This window comes from Dermacentor albipictus, unplaced genomic scaffold (genome assembly GCF_038994185.2).
Source record: "Dermacentor albipictus isolate Rhodes 1998 colony unplaced genomic scaffold, USDA_Dalb.pri_finalv2 scaffold_23, whole genome shotgun sequence".
Lineage (NCBI taxonomy): Eukaryota > Metazoa > Arthropoda > Arachnida > Ixodida > Ixodidae > Dermacentor > Dermacentor albipictus.
The window spans coordinates 4,507,848-4,534,962 of NW_027225577.1; the positions used below are offsets into that span (position 1 = coordinate 4,507,848).

Consider the following 27,115-nt stretch of genomic DNA (forward strand, 5'->3'; position numbering starts at 1 on the left):
TTCACGTGCCGCTTTTCTCATATAGCATGCCTCTCGGCAGCCCGTTTTTCGAACCTGCGTGCTACGGCCGCCGTCTTCGTTTCCTGCGTTCTTATCTGTATGTGATTGTCTCTTAGATATCGTATGAGGAGCATTCTCTTTCTTCTTCTTCTTTCCTTTTTTTTGTCAGATGCCTCATCGTCCTCAATTCGCCGCAAGGCCTAATCACGCGTACATGGGCAGGTGGAAGCAGCGGCTCAAGAAAAAAAAAAAAGAAAGCATTGCACAGATGCCAGCCTCTCAGAGTTGCTAGTTGTTCGTATTCATGGCCGGGGGCTGATGTAAGCCTCTTCCTGTGGAGTACGCTCACCGCTCTGCTTTAGGCTGGGTGCAAAAGGACTGGAACATAAATATCAAAGGCATCCTTAAACCAGATACCATGGTGATAGGACACTGCGAGTTCTAGCGGGCACCAGGACAGCAAAGGTAAATGGAAAGCCGACGTTTTTCGACAGAAGACAGTAGCATAAGTGTAAGCAATGTTGGTCCCGCTGGGGCACTTGATCAGGCCAATATGGTGCTTCGGTGATGCTGTGCGCGTTAATGCGACTCTGGTAGGGAATGTTGTGGAAGTGCACCTGCTCCGAGGGGGAGCGAACGCGTAGAGTACGTAACCTTGACTCTGGAGCGATTAAATCGCATGAGGGGTGCTGTTCCTTATTTCATATAAGCAATATATTAGCGGATAACACGTCTTTCTTACAAACTATAAATGAACGTTTGGACAATGTTGCCACAACTGCCAGTGCGGACTAAAAGCTACAAGTGTCGTGTTGCTAAACATGTTTCTTTCGGGCACATTTACTTGTAATTTTTTTCTTGCGTTTCCAGACTTTCTAATCCATTTTTGGCCGTGTCACACTGCAGGTGATTAAGAGAACTGCCAAGCTTTTCATCTGCTTTAGAAGTGCCTGAAGCCTGCTGTAGCAACGCGCTCAGACACTGTCTGCGAGTCAGTTCAGCATTGTTTTTATTTGCACACTGGCACATATCTGTATCCGCTATGTCCGTATTACTGTCAGTATACATTGTATTACTGTATACATTGTATACGCGAAACAGAGTATACAAAAGCCGGTTGCATCCAACTTCTCCATATGCGCCAAAGTTAGAACGATCGAAAGATGCTCATGTTTGTAGGCATTCATAGTGGAAAAAGGCATGCCGGCAAAATACTGGTACACGGAGGACGAGGAGGACCACACAAGTGCTATCCATGAAATGAAAGTATGAAAAGGGGCGTAAATAAATACGCAACCCTTTTCGACGTATGTTCAAGGAAAGGCAGCACCTCTCGTCAATTTTGGACACGCGTGGACAATGGAGAAAAATAGTGGCTTAACTTAATAATAATCGTTCGGGTTAGTTGCAACTGTATATACCTACAATAGCCGTACGTACGCGCAACCTATTTTAAAGCAGATGCATTGGCTAGTTGATTCTACATAATTGAGTGGGAACAGCACTATGGGCACGGACACAGATACACGCACATTGAAAAGACGCGGTTTCGTGGGACACAGAGCGCACCGTGTCGTTTTCAATGTGCGTTTATCTGTGTCCATGTCCTTAGCTTAGTTGCCTGTCGAGTGAATTTTCTGTCAGTGCAGCGTGCGGTGCCCTTCGTGCGTCTTATTCCTAGGAGCCTAAGTCATGACGTCAGCATACTTTGTCGAAATGTTGTCTGCTGCTGGCTCATTCAAACTGTTATCTCGTGATAAGTATTCTGCTGCTCAGCACCAACACTGCGCAATGGTACTTGCTTGACCTCGTCCTTCTCAACATGCACCTCTGCCTCTCCTCCTGTACCTTACTTATGTCCCCGTTGAATTAAATGGGCTCCCTTTCATTGTATAATGTTGTCTTGTAGATCATCAAATGAGTGTGCACAACGCGCTATAGTGGCAGTCTAGCTTTCAGCGATCCGACGTGCCATCATGAAATTTTCATGCTGTCCGGAGGGATTGTCATATTGGAAAGGTACAGGAGAGAATAGAGTGGGAATGGGGAGATAGCTGCAATCCCTCGCTATATTTTTTTTTCTTTCTTTCACGGTATTTATTATAGTTGCATTCAACCAGACGTTCACCAGTTCTGCATAGTCAGAGAATGGAGGGTACAATGAAAGTTACACAGAAGAGGCAGCGTTCATACTGTGAGTAGAAACGTCCGTGTCACTTTAGAAGAATAATTAATTAATAATTAATATTTGGGGTTTTACGTGCCAAAACCACTTTCTGATTATGAGGCACGCCGTAGTGGAGGACTCCGGAAATTTTTGACCACCTGGGGTTCTTTAACGTGCACCTAAATCTAAGCACACGGGTGTTTTCGCATTTCGCCCCCATCGAAATGCGGCCGCCGTGGCCGGGATTCGATCCCGCGACCTCGTGCTCAGCAGCCCAACACCATAGCCACTGAGCAACCACGGCGGGTCACTTTAGAAGAGTGGCAAGGATAAGAACCTCACCAAAATAGGGTACCAGTCCGGTTGTACACCGAGTCCATCATAAACCTGCTTTAGAGGTGCACCTTGGCGCTACGAGCCTCGGGCGCACGCCCCTGGTGCCGAAGTGCATATACTTATCCACTGAGCTCTGAACGGGTCCGTTAACTATCGGCTGTTCCGCAGGCTCACTTCTCTATGGCGGATTCGAAAGGGTTGGCTGGGTGAGTCGTCGCTCTCTGTGTGCTTCTGAAGGGAAAAAGGGAGAGGGACGGGCTGTCCAGCAGGCACCCGCCTGTTCGGACGTTCGCGCTCCCGGTATATCTCGGCGGTGAGGTCTAATTTTGGGAAGAGCCCCCCGTTTCAGTGCATCTCCACCTTTGCAGACAACTGACGCACGCGACGTTGGCCGCTTTCATAATTCGCTCACCATTCTAATGCGGCCGCCCAGTTCAGGAGCCAAGGTCTGGCTCTGCGCGTCCCGACACCCAGGCGCATTCTATAGCGTGCAGCCAGGCTCGGCGATTGTGAACACCGCTGTGGGAAGTTGCGTGGTGTAGCTACAGAGAAACATTTCTATAGGAGGCGCATTCGGCCACCGCTGTAAGCTATCTCCCAACCCAGGTCCAATTCTTTAACCTGCGCTTCACGTATAAGGCGCGTAATGGTAACTTCTGTACAGACGGCACCTACATAATGTGCCTGGCGAGTTCCTTTTGTAAATATAACATTAAGCTCACGCGATCATTAAACGCACGCACGTAGAGGCACATAGCGCCTGATAGATGGTCCAAATGCGGTGTTCACACTTCCGAATGAGCCACCGTCCGCTCTGATGCGCATAACTGCCCACACATAGAGCCGCCGAGGTAAATTACCGGTCGGAGTGGCTCTGCGGCAACCTTAGTGGCAGCTGTAGTGGCGTCATAGAGGTGGCGAAACCTTTAGTGATGGTTATTACGTCTTCCGAGATTCTCCGCACTCGACCAGAGGAACTGGAGAGGATGCTAATGGGAGTGAATGAAAGTAAGGCTGCCTATGTGTCGAATGAGAACCCGTTAACGGGTCGTGCGACTCCCTTCGCGAAAGGTGCGAGCCGCCTATCTGATTCGAGCTTCTCTTGGCCGCGGCAAGGACAAAGCGATAACCTCTCTCTCCTAGAGGGCGTCCATTGAACTCCCCTCGATGACGGTATGGCGTCGAATGAGGCAGGCTGTTACACTCTGCAACTTCTGATTGCGAATGCACAGCGGGATTCGGGGATGGCGAAAGCGTGCCACTTCCAAGGTCGCTCTCATGGCAATGGGTAGATAGGGAAGACATTAGGCTGCGCGCACTTCCTCTGTCCTCATTTCACTTGCCGCAGACGGTGAGACTTTCACACGAAATTGAAGAACAGATACGAGCTGAGGTAATATGACGGGATAAATCGGGCACCTTCCACCTTGTCTGACTTGCGGTGCACTACTCGTTTCGCTTAGTGTCAGTTACAGAGACACAAATACTGTAGCTTCAGAACTTCCAGCAATTTTTCTGTTAGGAAAATTGAAATTCGCCCCTTTATTTCCAGAATATCAAAAAATTAATAACATTATATAAGCTATACCACCTCACTCGGCTCATTCTTCCATATTCTTGCTTATATTCCTAAAGCGCAGACGTTAGAAGCAGCAATTGCACCAAGCTTTACTTGCCTGCGTCATTTTCTAAGTAACCTTCAGTCACCAATCTATGACAAAATGAAACTAATCTTCCTCACACTAGAAGCTCCCGGGTCACAGCATCCTCAAAAGCCAGCTAAGCAGTGAGCGCATGTGAAACAGAAATGCCCATATTATGTATAAGTGTCTTACTATCTCACCTCTTGCCGAATCGCGCTCAGAAACCATTGCCAATGCGAATTATGGCTCACCAAGGCTCTCTTAAGTTGAACTACAACCGAAATATTTTAGAACTAGCCCGCAGTGGAAACGAACGAACTCAGTCTGAGAAATTTGCATCGGAATTAGCATAAAGAAACATGTTCATCGATAACCATGCCTGCGCGCACTCTCCTTTGAAGTTGCAACGCTGATCCTGGGAAATCACAAAACAATTCAGAACCAATAATTACTTAATTGCTAGTAGGCATCAGGCTTATGGGTGGACTACTGGTTAACTTGCGTCATCACTACATGGTAATATTCGACTGAGAAAAATTGAATTACCTTTTCTATACGCAACAACTTTGTACATCAGTTGTATACAGCAAAACAATGTACTGCACGCTCGCCCTATGCATTTAGTGTGAACGTCACGAGTTCTTGGCCCATGAGTCACAGCCTTAGACATTGATTTTATCACCACTAACGCAACCGATGCATCCGTGTGTTGATGTTAGGTAGTGCGAAGCAAAAAGATTTCTTTTCTTTGTATATTTACTGCAGATTTAGGTCAAAAAGGTAATATCTCCATGCATCAGCGCATGCAGGCCCGCTGCTGATTGGCTTCAATTTCCATACTCCTTTTGTACGTCCTTTGCTTTCTACCATTCCTGTTGTTAAGGCGCGCCTTCGGAGCCTGATTGTTAATGCGTTTGTGACAACAGTCGCTTATTCCTTGACGGCGTCATTACTGACAATCCTTCGCTTACCGTGAGTTAACGCTTTCCTCGTGCTAATTAGAAGCAGCCTGTTTCAGTATTATTATTTGTTCCTATTACTTCGTACTTTGAAACAGTGAACAAGGAAAAAGGTTGATATTAGCTTAATTTTATTTCACCTGTCACATCATTACTGGAAGATTGACCAATGCAAACAGGCTGCAATTACCTTCCACGTCGGGCAGCGACCTCGATGTTTAATAACTTAGTCTTCAGTTTTACCGGCTTGACCCCTATTAAAGACAGACAGAGCACTACACCCTCTCTCTGCTGTAAGCAAGCGTGTAATAACTTATTTTCCGGGGTAATATTGACGCTAAGCATTGCTGTGGTGTAAATAAAATGCACATATTCTCCTGACCTCTCCCTTACACAATTAAAAACACATGTTGTGGACTTGTTGGATATACATATTCTGTTATTATAACGCATTAGGACGGGATTAGGTTCCGAGCAGGCTGTTGCAGATATTTTTTCTCAACCTTTAGCACAGCCGTAGTACGCATGAAGGCTATCACAGCTTCATAACCATAAGTGCTGTACCTCTACTCATTAGAACATGTCTACATTGTACGCGCTCTCTTAAGAGCATTGTAACCTAAATCCATTTGATTAGGAGCGTAAAATTAGGAGCGTAAGCACTGCTGCAAGAAAATGCTGTGTAGATTCGAACCTTCGGCTTCTTTCGCTGACGTTACATCACTTTCATTTGCTTGCCGCTTCGCTTTCATTTTACATGCCACGGTAGCTGTTCGCCTGTGCTAACAGCCGCCATGACGAAAAGTCACCGTGGTGACTCAGTGAAATTCAAATGAATCAATGAATCAATCAATTATCAAGCTATCAAGCTTCCTCATCACGCTTGACTTATTTCAAGAAGGAAAACAAGCTACAAATTCCTTGATTATATCGTTCGTCACGTCTCCAGTGTCAGCACCAGTTCTTGTGTGTAAAACCCTGCGGTAGATCAGAAAAACAATAACAACAAAATCTCCAGAACACTTAGCATGACTTCCTGGCATGAGGGCACAAATAAAAAGATGCTTTCAACACGGCAAGAATACCATACGCGCGTTCAAACCACGTTAGTACTTTTGCCAGAAACCCCCACAACGACACCAAGGAACAGCGTGAGTGAAAACACCAGCCACGGCGATAACGACGAGGATCGAATAACAGACGAACGAACGGGCGAGCGGCAGTCGAGGCGGAGGAGAATGGAAGGAGCCAGCGCGAAGTCTGGGCGACAGGGCGGCGAGCAAGATAAACAGAGCCGCCCCTTCGCGGGGTTCCCCGGCCAACGCGAATGCGATTAGAGCAGTCGAGCCGGCCGACGATGCCGCTTGTTTTCCTAGCGTCGCCGTCGCTCTGCGCGAGTTCGGAACGCGCCTGCGCCTGCGAGCTCTTCTTATCCCCGGAGAGCCAGCGTGAAGAATAACAAGCGCTGCCATCAACTAATCCTCTACGTTTTCCTTTTCCAGGCGACACTCGGCGTCAATGGGAAAATGCGAGCAATGCGCGTGCATGAGCGGGAGGATACTTTAGGCGAATGTGGTTTGTGTACTTAGCGTGTACTACGCCCGCGTTACGCGGTATGTCGTCGTCGTCCATTGTGTCTTTTCACGGCACAATCTTGCAAGTGATGCCATACAAGGTAAAAAAATAAAAAAATACGAGTGAAACGCTCTCAAAGCAAAGTAACCCACTTGGTGAGAACGACGTTGCTACGAGCTGCAGATTTCATGAAGTAGTAAGATTTGGGCTGAAAATTTCTCTACTCCGAAGTTCCGTAGAGCGCTCAGCCATTAAGATAACACAGATAATGTTCCCAAAATGCCACGCGTTCTTAGGTCAAGTGTTGCGTTGCTAATAATTAAACGAGTCTTGTTCTATGTTCCGTAAAATTGGGGCAAATTCTTTGATGCCTCTTCTCCCCCCCCCCCCTCTTTCCCCTGTTCCAATATTATAAACAGACATCTCCTGCGTCGTGGTCGTATACGCAGTCTTTGCTGTGAATGTGTGTGGGAACCGATTTATCAAATAGTTGTTATCTGCGCGCGATATATTGGCACATGATTTGTTTCATAGGGGTGGACTTTCGCACACTACCTTTAACTCCTTTAATTACCCAATAAGATTGCTGGACCATGTTTGAAAGTGAAGCCACAGGCATCTAGGGGTCCTTGCTTAAGAGCGACGAAACTGACGGCTCTCCAGCATCGATTCAAATGCGATCTGGTGGTTCGCTTGCAAAATCCACTTTTACCAGAATTTAAAAAAAAAACCTTGTTACTGCATCTATGTCTCCCACAGTGTAGAGCACTTCTCTCGTTATTAAATTCGTCCCCGTGTTTCTTTCGTAGTTACGCTAAACGGACTAAGCTTTATCGTAACTGTTTGCCACTGGCTGTTTAAGCTGTGTATAAAATAGGTGGCCAGCACCTCTTGTGAACTGTCGCTGAATACAACCTGCCATCATTTCATATACTAAGTACTGTGGCCTGACATGCAGATGCAAGGAACAACTATCTCGACGCGTAGGTGCTGATCTCCTAACGCATAAGAGCAGAAGACCAAATACTCACGGTCCCGTACAAGTCCAGAAGAAGCCCAAAAGAGTACTCGAAGCATAAAAAGAGACCGCATTTTCAATTGGCTATTCACTTGTTACATGCAAATGTGACGCCGGGTCTTCGAAAAGTTGAAGCACCCGTGATATACAGTTGGCGCTCACGGTGCTTATCGCATAGACCGGAGAATAAGACGTTTCACGGCAACGGCCCTTTAAGAATTAAATGGAGAAATCGTTGTTACCCAAGCTGTGACGACTTTTTTTTACAACACTACTGCAACTTTTGCAAGCAACTAGAGGAGGCAAAAATGTTGAACAATGAGGCGTATCGCATGGCACGAATCGCAGGCTTACGAACGCAGTCGGAGCCTCTGTCTTGTGACTTCTTGCCGTATCTCAAAACATTAAAGAAAACTGCGATGACTGCATACTTACACTATAAAGCGTTTCCACACATGAAAGGAACCCGCGTGAATGTTTGCGGTATAATACTTTTGTTTGCTATTTAATTCGCAATGCAATCAGTGAACAATTTACCGTGCGCAGCCGTTTCTTTTTCTTTCTTTTTTTTACGTCTCGTATATTGCAAAGCCGACGTGGTTGGCGCCAACTCGCGGTAAAACCCTTTAAGCAGTCAGGGGCGCACTGCCGCCCCCTGCCTGCGACCATTCAATTCATGTAGCTCGCCATACGCTCTCAGCGCACGTCGAATGCGAAACTGATGCTAGGCTCATTGCGAAAGGAAGTTGCGCAGCGGCACGCGCAATGCTTGTCTTGGCAGCGCGCCATCGACTAAAAGCGTGAGGAGCGTGGGTCCCAGCGTGCACTTCTCTTTTGAGGTTCAAAGGCTCTTGGTGAATAGTTGTCGAATCGAGTTATCGTCGACGAGAAGAATTTGTTTCTAAATCGACGCGGTCCACTGAAGTCAAAGGGCGCCCCCGGTAGATATTGTGCGGCGCACAGTTTTGACCACGCCAAATGTTTCGATAAAGCTCCGGCGCTACTTTCTTTCAGAGAAAAAATTTTGGTAGAGACGTTTCGAAACTTTGACAGCATTATTCCATAATAGCCGCAGTCATTGAAGTAAGACAAGAGCACCTCTTTTCGGTTACACCAAGTTAAATTCAGCTGCAGGCGATCAGCTGGAGTGCGTTTCTAGCTTGTGCCTTGTGCTACACTATTTTACTCCTATAAGGGCGGAAGCGCTATAATGGACGATAGTCGCTCGAAAAGAAATGCCAGTTCCGTCATGCAGTATATATATATACATGCAGTATATATATATATATATATATATATATATATATATATATATATATATATATATATATAAAGAGAGAGAGAGCTGGAAATGAGGATAAATCAGGGAGGTTAACGAGAGTTAAAGCCTCCGGTTTCCTACCCTGGACTAGGGGAAGGGAAAGGGGAGTATATAAAGTAGTAATATACCTAAAGGCATAAGGCTTGCCAGAATAAGCTTTAGCGTGTCCAACAAGTTCGGAACAGTGAAGGCAAAGGAATCTGATATTTTTTTTTAAAGAATGAGAAAAACACTCTTTGCCGCTTCGTGGCTGTGTTTCACTCTCTCGTGTGCGAAACCGCCTGACCTGAACGTATTGTTAATGCAGTACTGCGTACCTCTTTATTAGAAGCGTTCATGTTTTATTTTCTTCTTGCTTTCCTTATTTCACATTTCTTTTTAAATTTAGCTATTGTTATTGTTCGCCCACTCCGGCAAAACATGCCCCGACTTGGCATCCGTCTGAGAAACGTTAAAGCACAACTGCGACAGATCAGTCCCGCCTGGCCTTGGACTGTCTTACATTCTGTTTTAAACAGCTCTCTAGAGCTGCCCCAGATTTCTGCGCCCCGCTTTACTGTCGGGTGGGAGAAGGTTACGAGGTGTGTTTGTCGCTAAAAAGTTACGCTAAAGAAAAAACCTTAGATGGTCGACAAACGACATGAAAGCTTTATTGGAGGTCTGCGTACGGGCATACCGCTCGGACAACGTATAGCGGCGGATTTCCGCTGCACCTGCGCCCCTGAGCGGGCGTCTGCGCGGTTTGACAAATGAACCCGAAGGCGATGGTGCCGCTGGTGCCATGGCGCTTTCTTCCGCGGGCTGCCCCGTTATTTCAGTTATTGACCGGTTTAATCCATTTCCGAAAAGGCCAGCCACAGAAGAAAAAAAAAAGAAAAGAAAACGTTCGTAGCTGCCGCACGTGTCAAGAACGTATGAAGGCGCAGAACATTCGCAGGGTTTTTTTTTCTTTTTTTTTCTTTTTCGCTTGCCAGTCTACTCCGAGAGGCATATAGATTTTTGGTCGCGTATGTGTGAGTCTACTGGAGTACAAAAGAATGGTACCTTTGGACGCAACGACGAGAATGCCGATGCAGAGCAATGCGTAATGATTTGTGCGAAAGCAAGTAAGACAGGTGAGCTCTTCCAGAAATAAAAATTCTAAATATGAAAAATGAAGCAGTGCTGTAGCAATCAAACTCGTGTGCGAGGCAATGTTGCGTATATATTAGCGAGAACGAGGGAAGAACGACGGCTGGGTTACATACAGCGTAGGTAAGCAGTGCTTGCTGTAGACTTCAGAAAGAGTAACATAATAAAGAAGCACAGCCGAGGTGAGCAAGCAGGCAGATTGGTAAAAGAAAATGGTCGCAATCACACGCTTGGCACAGGTGCGTATGGCATGTACACTTGAAAGGGTTATTTGAGCGACAATGGAAGACAAAGAGAAATGATATTGACGATAATAACGACAACGATGACAAGAATAACAACTGAAATTAGCCAGTGAACTACTCCGTAGGATGAACGCCCTTTACTTACTCTGCACGACGATTGAAATCATGTGCCGGTAGAAACGAAACCTGGAGCAAAGCACACATCGATAAAAGGCCTATGGCGTGCCCTATTTACACGTTCTCTCTCTTCAAACACCTAAAGAAACTATGCAGCCGTTGTTTAGGCAGGAGGGCTCTTTTTGAGCCCGTATTATGCTCTTTCGATAATCTTCACACCGGAACACGGGAATACGGACGGCTGGATGGGCCGGTCCTATGTGATCTCTGCAGAAAGTTTGTTTAATGGCAGCCTTCCTCTTTCTGTTCCCCCTGTACCTTACCCCCAGTGTAGGGTAGCAAACCGTACGCTCGTCTGGTTGAACTCCCCACCTTTTTTCTCCTTGCTTTTTCTACCTCTTTCATTCATTCGAATCGCGCGTCGATTATTTACCACAGTTCCTCCCTGCCGAGCTCGCACCCGCCTATCTGAGCGGCATCATCGATGTTGACTTCTGTTAATAATGGATATGTTTCTTAGTTATTGATAGTACCTGTCTACAACGACCGATACTGTCGTTAGGGATATTCTGACATCGCATGCAGTGCGCGTAAGAGGACGCCCATTTCGTGAGCCACGCATTCGCTGCACCATCGCATGCTTGCAATGTTCACAGCAGGGAGCGTTTTGTGTACGCGGTGTAAAACGAGGAAAAGAAAAAAATGAATGAAGCGCGCATTGAGCAGATGGGGCTTGACGCTGCACGACGATTCCTTTAACGGACGTGGCCAGTAGTAGCGTCATATGTGTTTGTGTCTGTGTCGATCTTTCTATCTTGTGTGGGAGATAATGCGGTTAAAATTCTAAATTTCCTGCAAACACGTAAGTCGATTAAAAGAAAGAAAAATATGGATAACAGAAAGACGAAGAAACTATAAAACTTCATAATATCAAGGTTTGTGCGTGATGCTTATTTTTCAAAGCCTTTATTCATACACACAAAAAAAAGCGCGGATGCTAGAATTATTTGTAAGAGAAGGTGACAACCAAAAGGTATGTTGGACATACTTGCGAAGGCGCTTAGACAATGGTAAATGGCACTTACAAACCGAAACATTTGCAAATTCCGCCCATGGTTCACTCCTTGTCTACTCTGTCATGAAGCTCCAAGTCATCAATAATGAAAGCAGTAGTAGAGATCTAGATAGAGATCTAGATAGTAGAAGACCACATCAAGAAATCACCGCGAAAGGTCAACTGAACTATAGGTCTTACCCCTACCGCCCACCGTTCTCTCTCTCTATCTCTCCGGAAAAACAAATGAACATACTCTGAAAAAGTGCAAAACTAACAAAGACGCATTTTGTAGTTGTAACATCATGTAAACATATACCGCTGAACAAGAAACAGAAAAAAAAATGTCAATATGCAGCCAACGATGTTTTAATTTCAGCACCCCCCCCCCCCTCCTTCGTCGTTGAAGCATCGTGGAGCTTTATTGTTAGTATAGAACTATTCCATAGGCTTCACTAAAGGATGCGGAACTGATCGATAGAAACTATAGTTCACGGGACTATTAGTGTGTTCTCGCTTTTGCTGAACAAGATAGCCACACACTGCGTCATTCCTCTTAGGTTCTGATTGGCTATACGTATCGTTACTTAGAATATCTAGGCGTGCTTTCAATTCCTCGTGCCTCGGCAGACGCGAGAATTCTTAGCACTGAATCACCTCCATTCGCCATCGCAGGGCCGGCTTTCGCGCACTTTGGCCAGACCACGTATAACAAGTTTTCTCTCTCTCTTTTTTTTCTCTCTTTTTTTTCTCTCTTATTTACCTGGAAACGAACCGCACAGCGCGAAGGAGCCGAGCTGTGCGGTAATTACATGCACATACCGCGAGAGCCTGGCCGCTTATATAGAAGCCTCCGTTTTATTTGCCTCTGATTCGATTCTCGCCGGCAATATCTCCTCGTTCCCGATGCGCGAGCCTTAGACCCCGCCAATTTTCCCCAATCTGTACCCTAATCTTCCGGCTTTTGTCTTACGCGCCAGAGCCAAACATTCTTTCCCTCTCTCGCATTTCCGCGCCGAGCTGCTACGAACGCGTTCGCCCCGCGGAAGCGCTGGACGCCTCTCTATTGTTCCGCCAGCACAATATGAAAGCAGGGGGCGCACCGCAGTTTGAGCCCCTAAATGCTAGATTTTTTTTTTCCTGGATTCCCAGCCAAGCGTTCGCTTGCCCGCTCATTCCGAATTTAAGACTTTTGCTTTCGTCTTCTGTCTCTATAAAAGCAACCGAGCGGTTTCCTTCAGCGTATGTATATTCATGTAATACGTTTGAACAGGCTTCGGAAATTAGACAGTTACGCGAACAGCAAATTATTGCCTGCGCTTCCGTACTAGAACCAATGGAAGCGTCGCCCTGCCTCGCGGTTTCGCAGTTACAACGAAGAAACGGGCACAATGCGACAAACCTAAATTCGTCCACTTTTTTTAATCTCATCTCTCTTTTGTCCTTCTGAACAAAGGTCAATGAGCAAAGACGAAATCCAGTCATCACGAGCAAAGCCCGGACGCTTTAAAGGAAGACCGACGCAAATTTGAAAGCGAAGCGGGTGCTCTCTGCATTCTGAGACAGCGTGGGGTCGGGTGGAGTGTAGCATTGTGCGGCTGTTGGCAGCGAGAGCAGTTATGGCCGCTGCCAACGTCGCCACCGTCCTCGACGTATCCTCTCTCTTCCTCCTCGGCCTCTCGCATCATCTGCACACAGCCGACGTCGGGCACTTTTTCTTTCTGTCGACTTCCTTCTTCTCCGTCATTTTGAATCTGCGTGAGATTCGGGTCCTTGTGATGTGATGACGGGTGCCAGAAACAAAGCGCATTTTGGGATCTCATTCATTGTTCGAGGGCATATAGTAAAGCCTAAAGAAGCGATAACAATGACGCGTGTGTTGTCCTTTAGTATCGTCTCTTACCTTAGGAATTTTGCGCCTTCTCTCCCTGTGGGGAATGCTTCCGACGCTTATTGTTGTTTCCTTTATTAACTAAATAACTATAACTCATAGGTAATGGTAACGTTCCTCTACCTATCGTGCTACCTATCGTGCGGAACCTACCGTGCTTTTTCTGAATGAGGGCACTTCCTACGATGATCCACTTGCTCGGCTGTTCTGGCCCAGAGCTCGAGGTCACAGGCTCAATCTCCAGCCGGAGACGCCTAAAACTAATTTCTCTAGAGTGCAAAATTGCTCGTGAACATAGATTTAGGTGGATGTCAAAGAACAGCAGATGGACAAAATTAATGCACCGCCCTCTGCTAGAGCATTACTCAAAAGTGCGCTTTGAAGGTTTAGCAAGTCAAACTCCGTTAATCAATCAAACCTAAATTACGACAACGATGTACGATATACAACAAGAAAAACGGCACTGGTGACGAAACAGACACGCGAAAAATATTCTTACGAAGATGGAGTTTTCTCATTCATGCCCAAGGGAGCACTCTTGGCATTGATAGACGCCGCTTTCTCGACTGGTCGATGGCGCAGTTTTAAGTGGAAAAGTACGTTCAAAACCTGTTGAGAACAATTTGCCCTTTAAGATATGGACTAAATAAAAACAGGGGCAAATAAAGTCAAAGTTAGCTGCATTGGTATTTTTTTTGGAAGTCACAAAGCCGAGTCTGAATGCGTAAAGCTAATTCCCAGTCCTACCTTATGACACACACGCACGCACGCACGAAGTAACGCACATGCGCACAGGATACTCATTGAACAGGCTACCTGATAATAGCAACGTTAGAAGGAGACTAATTCGGACGCCGTTGCTTCATTGCGTTCTGCAACAAGGCGCCGCAGCCCCTGCACAATCCTTGGCACGGATATTTCAAATTTGTCTATGTGAACTAAACAGAACTTGACGCGGTATAGAACGTCGGCAAATGCTAAGAACTAGCACCGGAGCAGTTGCCTCATACTCCTGAAGCCTGGCAAAGCACTTGTGCACAGCATTCACGTGAGGAACTCCGATTCGCGATCTGATTTGCCGATTTCGCACTATGGTTTTCACCGCCTCAAGCATCGGCCGCTCGGGAGTTTTCTCGTAGACGTGCGAGGCTCTTCTAGAAGCTGCAAACTCAATAGCGGTTCACGACTGGACTCGAGCTGGTCGTCCTAATGCCTGCACGGTGAAAGCATACATGCCGATTTCAGCTTTTTTCTTTTGTTATAGTTTCTCCCGAGCGCTCTAGTACTAGGTGATAGAGGAGGAAAGCGTTCGCAGGCAGGCAGGCAAGCAGGCAGGCAAGCAGGCAGGCAGGCAGGCAGGCAGGCAGGCAGGCATGCGGGCAGACAGCCTATTATTGATTTTATCCCAAATAACGCTCGTCGTGCGCAAATCCTTCAATGTCGGCGCACATAATGAACCTGATCCATCAGCCGAAGGTCGCCCCGCGAAGAGCGGACGAGTTCCCGGAGCGCCGAAAACACGACTTGCCGACATGAGTGAACACGCCATCCCAGCGCGCCTGGCCTTTACAGCGCCTCTTTTCCTTTCTTTTTTCCTGGTGCCGGAAGAGAACGCGAATGAAGCGTAAACTACACTTGATTAAGAATGAGAGAGCATTTGGTTAATTTTTCGTCACGCTATATCAAACGCATCCTGTCTCGTTTTCATGCATATCTCGTTGCTGACTATCGTATCCTGCACGAAGCACTAGTAATCGCGTTCGTTATGAAACTAAGTAAAGCTTGAATACATTCTCGTTGTTATTACTCAGGACCCTAAGGCAGTCTTTTCCTTTTTTTCCCCAATCGGCAAACATGCCACAGCAGCAGCACTAGCAGCCTGTTTAATGTCCACTGCAGGCCGAACGCCGCTTCCAGCAATCCCAAATTACCTCTGTCTTACGTCAGAGTACCCTGTCCTATGGTTGCAACTTTTCCGAATTTCATCACACCACCTAACTTTCTGCCATCCTCAAACGCGATTTTCTTCTTTTGGCAATAGGAAGCTGGGAATTCGCTTTAAGCATTACGTGTCCTTGACATGTTATGAGAATCAACGTACGTTTATTTATTGCTTTTTTCACCTCCGGCGACTAATATGCTGGCACATAACGAATGAAACCACCTGTCAAATAGTGTGGGTACAAATGAACTGATCAATATACAGCGCTGTACCGCCCATGTGTCAATTAATATAACTTACTTCAGCAGACTATGGCATTTTCGCCATTGTATAATTTCTCAGCATCTTATTTCACCTCATTAGTCTACAACTCATCTCTATGTGTCACGTTCACTGCATTGCGCAAGTGCTCTGCGCTTTGTGGTAGCGGCGGCGTTACAGGCACTCATGTATCAGTCGTAGTTATATGTGCTTTTTCCTCACATGCTTCAAAACTTTACCTCGAAAAACTTGGTTTTAACGTGAATATGGTTGTAGTGCCCTGCTTATTCGAGTGCATTTACTGTTTTGTTCTAGAATTGTCCCGTAAATTGTCGAGTAATAAAAGTTAAGCCGAATGATTCTTAACCAAACAGCACCGTTCCCGAGGTAATCTTACATTTTATAGCAGAGAAAAGAAAACTAAAGAAAAGCGCACTGCAGCATTTATTTTTTTATTTGTGCTCGCGGGTCCTTTCAGATCTGTCAGGAAAATAGATTGCAGTACAGCTCAACATAGTTCTCAAGCTCCGTTGAGATAATGAAATGTCATTGTATTTCTTTCGCAATATACTTTTGATGCTACGATTTTTTCTTGTTCAGCTGAATATTGAAAGCATCCTTTCGGGATTCCTTTCAGGCTATGGTTCTTTTGTATCTTCATAACTATCCTAATTATTGCTTAAACGCATGGCGCATGCGAAATTAAGAAAATGACCAGTCTACATAAGCTATAAGCACTGAAGAGACATCGATGTTGAATATTTCTTCAAACAAGATGTCCTTGCGTCACACTTTTTTGATGAGTTAGGCTACTTTGTTGTTCTACCTTCCAGAAAGTTAACCTAAACTAAAACCTCTGCAGATTTTCTGCGTTCTCCGGCAACTGTATATCGCATAGAATGCATGTGCTCCTGTGCCGCAGCTTCAATGTACAATTTCTCAAAAGAACTGTTCTGGGATCTCAGTGGTTTGGTCGGTTACAACGCAGCTTTATATACGCAGTCGATCACCTTAATACCTGCGTCAATAACTTATTTTAGCGGATGAGTGCGCGGTTGTCTCATACATGATTTCTAAATACGTACATCGCAGTTAGAGTTTACCTGGATATGTAAATATGGCCGTGGAACCGAGAAGGGTTACGACAGACTTCACAAACAGTGAAATAACGTACTAAAAATTACATAACTTTAACTGATTTGAATGCTTCAAGAAGTCCTGGGATGCAGTACGTTTTTTTTTTTTTATATGAGGATTCCCCTGTGGAGGGGTACGATCGCTTTGCAGCCGTAGCCGAGAGATGGCCGATGAGTCGGGGAGGTCTTAAACTTCTGGACATGCTCATTCGTACAACTCGAAGAAACGCGCTGTTTCGGTGTACCGTTGCACGCTGTGGTTGTGGGAAGATGCGCCAAGCCTATTTCCTTCTATTCTTTAACCATATTTTTCAGCCATATTATTCAGCCAGAGCAGCCCAGGCAATCTCGAACACGCGCCTCCCCGGAGACTGGCGACGTGACTGCAGCCTGTTCATTGCAGCAGCAATAAACGTCACCAGAAATTTCAGCAGCATCCCTGAACAGCAGGAGTGACTTATGTTTTTTTTTAATAGTAGAAAGCTGGAGATAAGGCGACGTCCCCATTCACTGCCTTTTCTTTATAGGCGCGATCGGCGTCTAAGCTTTACGGACAGCGGCATCCGAGCGAAGAGGAAGCTTTAGCTTGTCCTTAAACGCATTAGTCATTGTCCTTAAAGCTCGTCCTCATGCGTCCTTAAACGCTAGCGGTGACATCTTGCGACTCTTTGTTCGACCGCAACACATTAGACGCGCTTTTGTGTTACGTCATTCTTCTTCCAAAAAAAAAGGGGGAAAACAATGAGAAGCGCACTAATACTTACATCCCTGTCAACAATTTACACCACAGCAAAGTAAAAAATGGTAGGTTACTGCAATAATAATGAGGAGTTGGCATCACCAAACCAATTTTTCACGTTTAGGTCGGCGGTAAGCCCGCCATCTTGCAGAAGGCAGGGTACGTTTACGGACCAAACTGAAACTTCCTAAAGTCGATTATTTCCGAAGTTTGAGCACGCAGCCTGACACTCTGATTTCCGACCCATGCTAGTGCATTCGGACAGCATAGTGTTACTCAATTCTGCTGGCTATGGTCACAAAACGCTCGGAGACGCAACGTTTTCTCAGATTCCGCGCTATACGCAAACTGTCGACGCCGAACTGTACCTCTAGTGGGAAAGCACGGCAACGATACACTCATTTTACGCCTACACCTACGACACGTACGTGCCCACTAACGCATTTTTCGCCGGCGACATTAACTTTCCGTGGATATCAAACCCGACCTCGAGACATGCGAGTAAATAGACTGCTCTAATGGCTAGATTGAACAGGGAAGGCCTGGAATTATGGGGTGGGACGGCTCCAAGCGAGAAGCAGCGGGGGAAGTCCGCGCAAGCGAATACGAGGGCGAAGGGTCTTTGGAAAACAAAACAAAAGTTCTGCGAACGATAAACGCAGAAAAACGATGGACAGAAAAGGGATAAAACGCACACCGAGGAAAGAAATCGCAGGGGGAAAATAATCGTAGGTGGAAATACGGCAGAGGGCCATCCTTTCTGTCGGATTGCTCCGAAATGTGCCAGTTTTTCAAGGAGAAGCAGGTGCATCTGGCCTTATAAATTAATCTTCGCCCAGTCAAGGCTACGCGCACCTTCAATTTCCCGAGCTCCCTCGCTCGCTCTCCCGCGGACGCGAGTCGAGACAGCCAGCTCCGACGCGCGTGAGTGAAAATAAGGTAGAATGAAAATTTAAAAAAAAGGAAAGCGGCGGTTCGCACCTGCCGGCGGCAGAAGCTCGCCGCCGACCGGAGATAGCCGGGAAAACGCCTTTATTGTCAAGGTCTCAGCGCGCGAATATATCACCACTAACGCCGACGCGCCGCCAGCCCGCCCGCTATAGCCGCCGACGCCAACTCTGACGTAGTATGGGTATACGACGCGAGCGGCAAGCCGCACGCTCGAACCGTGAGTTTATATGCACCTCGAGGTTGAGAAGCGCAGGACGGAGATCCTGTTTTTTAGAATTTTTCACGCAAAGGAAAGAAAAAGATTTTCCCCATCCGGGACTTCTCGCATCACAAAAATTCTGTTTTCTTTAAAGTGATCCACATTTTGAAGAGTAGATTTCAAAGCCTGGTGTCTCTTTTTTTTTCGTGTTTATATTGAAATTGTGTTCTCTTCCACGATACAGCTACATTCTACTGTATACTTACAACGACCGCGGGCGCGGTTCCCTAAAACGCTTTATTTTCTCTTTTTTTCTTGGCAACTTAGATGGGCTTGTTTGAGCTTCATTTATTTCCGCGCGTCCACTTTTGCTGTTACTGCCTGCGTGCTCCTGGGTCTACCTGCGTCCATTTTCTCGTGCGAAGCCAGAAGCCTCACTTTGTTTTTTTTGTTTTTTTATTGTTGCTATTATTATTATTTGCCTTCCCACAGGTGTGCGTTTTGTCGCGCTGCTTTATTTTATGTTTGTATTATTTTTTTCTTTGTTTTTGGATTTCTGCATAAAAGAGCGCGCTCCGGATTACGGGAACACAGAATGCGTTTTTCGCTCGCCAAACAGGTCGTTTACGGCGGTCCTGCGGTAACTCCCATTTTTTGCCCTGACACGAAAAAAATACCTAAATTCAACGCGCCGCAGCAGCCGTAGCGGCAAACGCACGATGGTGTTACGCGTTCCAGAGTCCTCAGCCTTCTCAAAATTCCGCGTCGTATAGCTATGAAGATTTTGTTTTACACTGCCAGCGACTTTATTTTTCTATGTGTTTGCGAATCTAATCGCTAAAAAAAAAAAGGACATGGCAACGTCACTAGTAGCACGATATCAGACACAGGGTGAAAAATGATCTCAGCCCTATAGCAGAAATCAAAACTGGGCCCCCAGCATGGCATACGGAGCTTGGAAAGTGTCGCACATATTTTCGAAGCTAGCTTCGGTGTAAGCTCGGATAACAGTGGAGCGCCTGGTTTCTCCTAACACGTATATATAACGCGCATGCCTGCGTGGCTGTGAGAAGCGCAGCTCGCGCTGGATTTCACAATGGCGCCACGACGAGTCCTGCGTGAGCGTCGACGTCAGACCCGTTGCTGTGCTTGTTTGTAGCGCAAGTAAAGATAGAGGAATAAACCGGAGGCAGGAAGAGAAAACCCATGATTTTTGGATTCGCACACGTAGCCACACTCGATATTCTGAGGCACTCATCAAAACTACTGGAGCCCGGAAAACGCAAAAGTGTCGTCGACGTACTGTCCACTGAACAACGTTATTACCGATCCAAGTGTCGTGATTACTCAATGGTCGGTGATGTAATTGTTCTAATGCGATAGAGGTACGTTGTCCCTATACGTATTGAATTCTGGTACCCCGTCATAAAAAAAAAAACGAATAGCTCCTGGTCTCCTCGCAACTTCTGATATCGAGGGCCGCCTTTTTAGCCATTCCACCAAAGAGGGCACTATAAGCTTTCGCAAGGGGTAGCCGAATTCTACAAAGCACAGTTGTTGCACTCCGAGCAATTTCCTAGATGAAACTCGAAGCTGCAGTTACAGTCTCAGGGAGCAAGGTCTGCTGCGCATCATGCACTCAGAGAAAAGGAGTGTGCGACGGAGGGAGCGGGGGAGGGAGAGCGGCGAAAGGAAGGAAAATGACAGCGAGGATAACCAGATCCCCCCACACCAAATCCATGAAGGGCAGCAAATCAGATTTTTTGTTCTTGCTAATCTTCTTGTCTTTAGTCTTCCTTTCGTTTCTCTCTCTCTCTCTCTCTTTATGCAAAAGGCTAAACTGCCTCGTAAGGTCCGTTAGGCCAAGTTAACAAACTTTTAATGTGAACTTATTTACACCACAATCGTTACATTTCTCTGGAACTAGAACTAGACCGGAAAATCTGGTTTCTCAATCTACATTGGGATGCGGGAGAGAGGGAGATAGAAGTATAAAAGATTGAGAGAAAGCACCGACCCCACAGTCACAGCCGGTTAGAACTACCACACACTATCACAGCGCAGAATCATGTGCAGCCGCATGAACACTTAAGTGTAATACCGTTCATGTCGCTGTCCATGGCAGAGGTGGTTCATCGGTAATGTATCAGAGGGCCGTGCACATGGGCCCAAGAGCGGTAGGTTTGATAATCCAACGTAGACCCCAGCGTAGTTCCCGAGGTTCGCTTTTTCGTTTTTTTTCGTCATTCACGTAGGTGTGGCAGCTGCCCTACAGTCAACTAAAATACGCAGAAACGAGAGTGGTGTCTTGCAAATTTAGCACTATCATTTTAACAAATGTAGACGCTTGCCGATTAGTAACTGAATAATTATTTCGCTCGTTATGTGGATTAACTAGTACTCCTGCGGGACGTCTTTTTCAAAAACAAATGACAAATACAAGTGAAAGAGGTCAATTCGATGCCCTCATTTCAATATAGACAGCCCTGTCTCCGACACCATGCATTTAGCACTTGAGGATGACGCTTGAAACTTTTTACGAGATGGGCGGAGGAATAAATAAAGGACGGCAGGCATCAATAGGGAGAGGATTGTGCCTTGAATATATGGGAATGACGGTTATTAGACTGAAAAGCTCAACCAGAGTTTGCTGACGGGGTGAAATGTAATGACATGAAGTACGAAGCGATGGGCTAGAGATGTTAGCGTGTAGAGAGTTTATCAAGGCCTCGAACCTTGTTTTATTTCTTTACTCTTTTCCCCCCTTACACCATCTCTCTATGTTTTCCACGTCTAGCTTTTACGAGCAGTGGTACATGACCATTCGTTCTCTCTGTTGCTCTTCTTATCAATCATCGAAGAAACAGCATGTGAGGACACGGTAACTTGCTACAACGTGTGCGTTAAGTGATACAACTAGCAAAATGTTGAGAATAGTGCTCGAAGTAAATTATAAAGTGAAAACATCGAAAGAGGCGCATTTTAAAGAATCGTATTGAGCTTCATGTTAGGCCGTACATGGAGAGAATCAAGTGTTCGCTGAATGGACGAATCCGGCGAGCGCGTTTTATTTACGTATGAATAGGCTGCCTGAATATTCTGAATAGAATTCTGATTAGAATAAAATTCTGAATAGAATAGCTGCCTGAATAGAATTCTGATTCTGCGTAGCTATAGAATGCTTTCTTTGTCGTTTATTTATTGTTTTCAAAGATGGCAAAGCCCACAAAATTTGGGGCCGGAAGTCATCTTCGCTCTCTTATACTCTCGCAGTAAACGAGCAATGTCGCGAGAACAGCACCATCTCGTCAGAGACTGCTTTCCTGAGGTTGCGTTTTCGGTGCTCTCTAAACTTTTGGTGTGAAGTATGCCGGCGTTTGCATTGCGTAATTTCGCTGACAAAATGGCAAAGCTCCTGAATGTTCATTTGGACTCGTACGCACGAAAGAACGCCTCAACTCTCTCTCTCTCTCATTTTTTCTTTTGCCATTTTTTTTCTATAGACTGTGTAGACTCGCGGCCGTAAGTCACTCAAAGAGATTCGCAGCAGTCGACACCCGACAGAAGGATTTTCCGGACTCAGTGTCGCAATGGAACGGCATCCCTGTCTGTCTCTGCGGAAGATACGGCGGCTCTCATTCGACGGGAGCGCAGACGTCAGCCACTCGCTCGCTGCGCAATCCGACATAAGCGCGTAGGACAGATTTCAAAACACTGGCGGCCCCGTAGAACGTCTCGAATCAACACTGAAAGCCAATATAACTCCAATTTCGATACATCTCTCCCTGTTTTCATTGCAAACGAAAGAGCTGAGCCATCCCTTTATTTACTTTGCTAAGCCTTATACGGTGGCGGTTAATCTGCACGAGAACGATCCAGACGAAACAGAGAGACAGGAACATATCAATGCAGCGCTGGTGGCTGGGATTCGACGTGCGCTGCTTCTATGAAAAGGATTGTGAAGTCGGATCGCGATCGTGTTATTTCACAAGTGCTCAGGAGAAAAGTGGCGCGCTGGCAATTCAGCTAGCATCGTCCATTCCCGACAGCTGAAATTGTTTGTACGGTCCTAAATGAAGCGATTGGTATTTCGGTTGAGAGGATTTCACGATGGGCTAGAATTCATTGCCTTTAAAGGTTACAGCCATGAAGCTGACGACTAGGCACAGTATGCGAACGCTCCACGAACGGAGACACTGCTGTATTGTTGAATGAAGTTAGGTGCAACGTAATGTACGCAGTCTCAGAATCTCGCTTAAGAAAAGCAGTAGTTCACTCAAATATGCACGACGTATTTTTGTGAAAATTGTGGAGGTCTTCAGAGGTTGAAGGATCTTGTCTTCGGGGATGCGGCTCTGCTCTTCATTCACAAAGTGTCTCCACTGATACTAGACTTTTTTTTATGACAATAGCTCACTAAAAAACGTTGTGAAGCATTTTTTGGCTCAGCAACTGTTGTGAAATGCACTTCCCATACTTGTTGCTTTGCCTGGCTGTAGTAAAAAAAAACGTTTTTTGAAGTGTCGAGCAGTTTGTAAGGATACAAAATACACTTAAGACGATCTGATTCAGAGTTCCCGGATTTGTGGACTTGTTAAAACCAAAACATGTATAAGTCAATTGCCACTGCGCACAACAGCGAAATATTGTCACGTAGTAGTGACGGTGAAGAAGGCAGCCAAACTGTGACTATAGAAACTAGCGTTTTATTGGGCGAACTTGTGCCCTCAAAAGGAGGCTACACTCAGAGAACAACGACAGCGGCGAACACACTCAGCGATCGTCCAAAATCTGATCAGCGGGTCGAGCGCGTCGGCTTTTATACGTCAGTCGTCGAACGTTCCAGAGTAATCGCTGGAACCCGCGTGCCTTCCACAAAGTTCAACGCCATTAGCGCCGCGCATACATGAAATCAGATTACGCAAGGTTCGGCGACAACAGACAGCGGATAGAACCATCGATAACATTCCAGAAATTTCCGAAACATGTAGGCGCGTCCTGCGCTGTGCGATAACATTTGTTAGGCGGTGAAATGTGCCGCCCGATAAAGACAGGAACAAGTGTCAATTTGCAGCCCAGGGCTATCAAATTTTGCCTCATTTCACCACACTTTATTGTCAGACAGTAATCATGAATATTGCTAAGAAATATCTGTCGGAGCGCAGCTGCTTTAATAAACACACGACGTTCGTTCTCGTTGTATGTGGCAGATGTCTCAGGGTTAACAACACAGGAATAACCTTGGCTGAAAACCATCTTTGTAGCTCCAAAGAAGATGCGAATGCGGGACAGCTGGTCATTCGGTGACCTTCTTTTCAGGATCTCATCATTTAATAAGCAGCAACAACAATAACAAGTACATGCTTCTTGAAATAAGCGTCCAAGCAGAGCGCTAGACAAAAGAACGCATGGCAGTTCAACTGTTTCTTGGTGTTTTCTTCTCCAGCCCATTATAATTATTTTTAGATTCTGGACGACAGAGAAAAGTTTTTGTTTTCAGCTATGCTGTGCCATAAATTAAAACCCTCATGGACGACTGAATGTAGACGATTGAATGTAAAAATGCCTTCACCACTTCCTTTTTTTATTTTTGCGTGGCCAGAAGTACTAAAACCAAATCAGTCACAACTCACACCTCTATAAAAAAGCCAGCGTCGTTTCACTCACTACCACGAGCTAGTGATTTCAATTTTGGCACACGTGCTACGCGCCAACACAGCCCTAAGTAACGTCCGGACGTACACGTCAACTAGATCTCTGTACGCGTGGACAACACAAAAAGGCGTGAATACGTAGAGTGAAGAAAAAAAAAGCAAACGATACAGCACCAGCTATCGCAAACACATAAATCGCCTGATCTTTCACCAGTCCCATTTGTTTCAGTGCAAATGCACGTCTTCTTCCACGTGCGCACTTCCTTCGTCCTCGACGCAGACAGAGATGTTTTTCCCTCTGCACCGAGCTGTCACCCCTAAGCGTGACATATACGACGACCACCCATCGTTGCCGTAGGCTACCATTCGCGGGGCAGCCCAACATCGCGTCGTCTGCGTACATTCACACAAGCCCCATCGCCTCGGGGAATGAGTCCAACGCCTTGGGTGAAGCTGGACAACGCACCTTTGTTTCTATTATTCACGAAACCCTCGCTAGGATGCGCTGCATCCAGCGTGCGCTGCCGCCGGAACTGAAGAGTGAACCAAATTTGTTGTTTCCTTGTTTACTCTTCGCCAAAATACATGTGCCCGACAGGTGGCAGCACCAGCACGCGTCCTGCCACGGCTGATCCGTGGCAGTCATTTGTCACGTGGCATACGCTGCGTCTTCTTGCCCTGATAGTTCTGTTCGTTTTGGAATTATTTTACGTTTTGAGAAACACGCGAGACGGGAACATCGACGAAGACTTCCTGCGAGCTCCCGCGCGAAGACGGCGTACGCCCGCCGGCGCGTGTCAAGTGCGTCTGCGAGCTTCATTTTTCCCTAGAGACAGCGCGCATACTGGTGCAAAATGTCGATGTACCACACACAACTTTGTGGTGCGTGATCGCCGAAGCGTAAACCACACGCGCGCGCACACACACACACACACACACACACACACGCACACGCACACGCACACACGCACACACTATATATATATATATATATATATATATATATATATATATATATATATATATAATAAACGAGAAGAAAGCGGGTTAACCGAGGGACCCGATATTTATTAGTAATATAATGAGAAGCCAACAAACACTGTCACCAAGTACAACATAGGGGAAATTGCATGTGCTTAATAAATGAAATAAAGTAATGATAAATTAATGGAAATTAAAGTGGATGAAAAAACAACTTGCCGCAGGTGGGAACCGAACCCACAACCTTCGCACGCCGCGTGCGATGCTCTACCAGGTAGAGCATCGCACGCGGCGTGCGAAGGTTGTGGGTTCGGTTCCCACCTGCGGCAAGTTGTTTTTTCATCCACTTTAATTTCCATTAATTTATCATTACTTTATTTCATTTAATAAGCACATGCAATTTCCCCTATGTTGTACTTGGTGACAGTGTTTGTTGGCTTCTCATTATATTACTATATATATATATATATATATATATATATATATATATATATATATATATCCACCCATGGGTGGATGTCTGATTGTATTCTTTATTAATTACTTCTCTCCACCTTGCGGGTTTCCGCAGAAATACTACGTCGTATATATATATATATATATAATATGTAGAGCCATGAGCATTTCCCCTTTCTTTATTTCGAGCAATTGCTGCCCTAACGCCGCATTAACCAGCCTTTCTTTTTCTGCAGCCAATAAGCAAGGGCCATAATCGTATGTATACGCTGGAGTATTACTGTAGCGCATTAATACTAGGACACGTAGCTCCGAGTCTGCGTCTTTCATGTGCATTCTTGTGTCCGCGTCTGTATGCGTTACAACAGGGCTACAAGGTATCATGCCAACAACTCCGCATTGCAGAGCTCGCATCTATACGCTACATTTGGTCGCAACGCAAGTAGGTCATCGCACAAATTCATCAAGAATCACCGTGTTGCTCGCAGGCAGAAACTTCTCTCTTGGCAAAGCCTTTTGCACATAGAAGGCTAGGAGGCAGTTCAGCGCAGCCTCAGACCATGTTCGTATATGTCGAAAATACTCTGGCACGAATGTTGGCCAATAAAGAAAATGAAAATTGCTTTCCGTAAAGAAATTCTTGTATTGAGACCTGTGTGTGTCATTTTCTTTGTTACAGTAAATCATCCTCGCAGCTCTGTTTGAAATTTATCAATGTCTCAATTACATACGAGTGCATGTTATTTTTTTTTAATATGTGGTGTTTAGAATGTGTTGGTGCCCTGCTACATTTCGATTATTCTTCTGCAGGAATCACGAGGCTTGGAGAAAAGGCGACATCCGTGACGGTTCTCCTTTCGCCATCCTACGTAAGTCTAGACTTCCTGTCGATGCGCTTTACATCAGTAAGCCATCTGCAGCAGAAAGAATTCACCGGACCATTCCTTTTCTGGTTATTCCCGTCTTTGTACCGTATTGCTCTCGGAAGCGCTCTGACGATAGACTAAGCTACAAGTGTTTCCAGTATCTGCAACTTCCTTTTATTTTATTTTTTACATTTACTTTCTTGACAGTTTCATCATTAGTTATACGCACCCATAATAACGGTTACCCCCGTGGAACACCATAGCTCTGAAAAGCAGACGCTCGTGTTTCAATGCCAAGCAGTGTCTGGCTAAAACTACACAATTTAATCAGCATTTATTGCAGTAATGGGACTGCACTACCTGTTCATTCCATAGCGCAGCATCTCCACAGCGATCCTTGAAAACATCCAAGAAATGATGGGCCTTTCACAGAACTATCTTTTGTCATCTGCAGCAACGCTTCAATCGGTAAC

At 45.8% G+C, this 27,115-nt stretch overlaps 1 protein-coding gene across 4 annotated transcripts in view; it reads left to right on the top strand.

Annotated features, from left to right (window-relative positions):
• The window catches only part of LOC139052454 (alpha-2C adrenergic receptor-like), a 744,579-nt gene that overhangs the window by 120,661 nt on the left and 596,803 nt on the right, over positions 1–27,115 (top strand). For all 4 annotated transcript variants that reach the window (XR_011509911.1, XM_070529563.1, XM_070529561.1 and 1 more), the window contains one exon: positions 26,587–26,645. The gene's annotated coding sequence lies outside the window, so the exon portion shown is untranslated. The remainder of the gene's footprint in view (positions 1–26,586; positions 26,646–27,115) is intronic.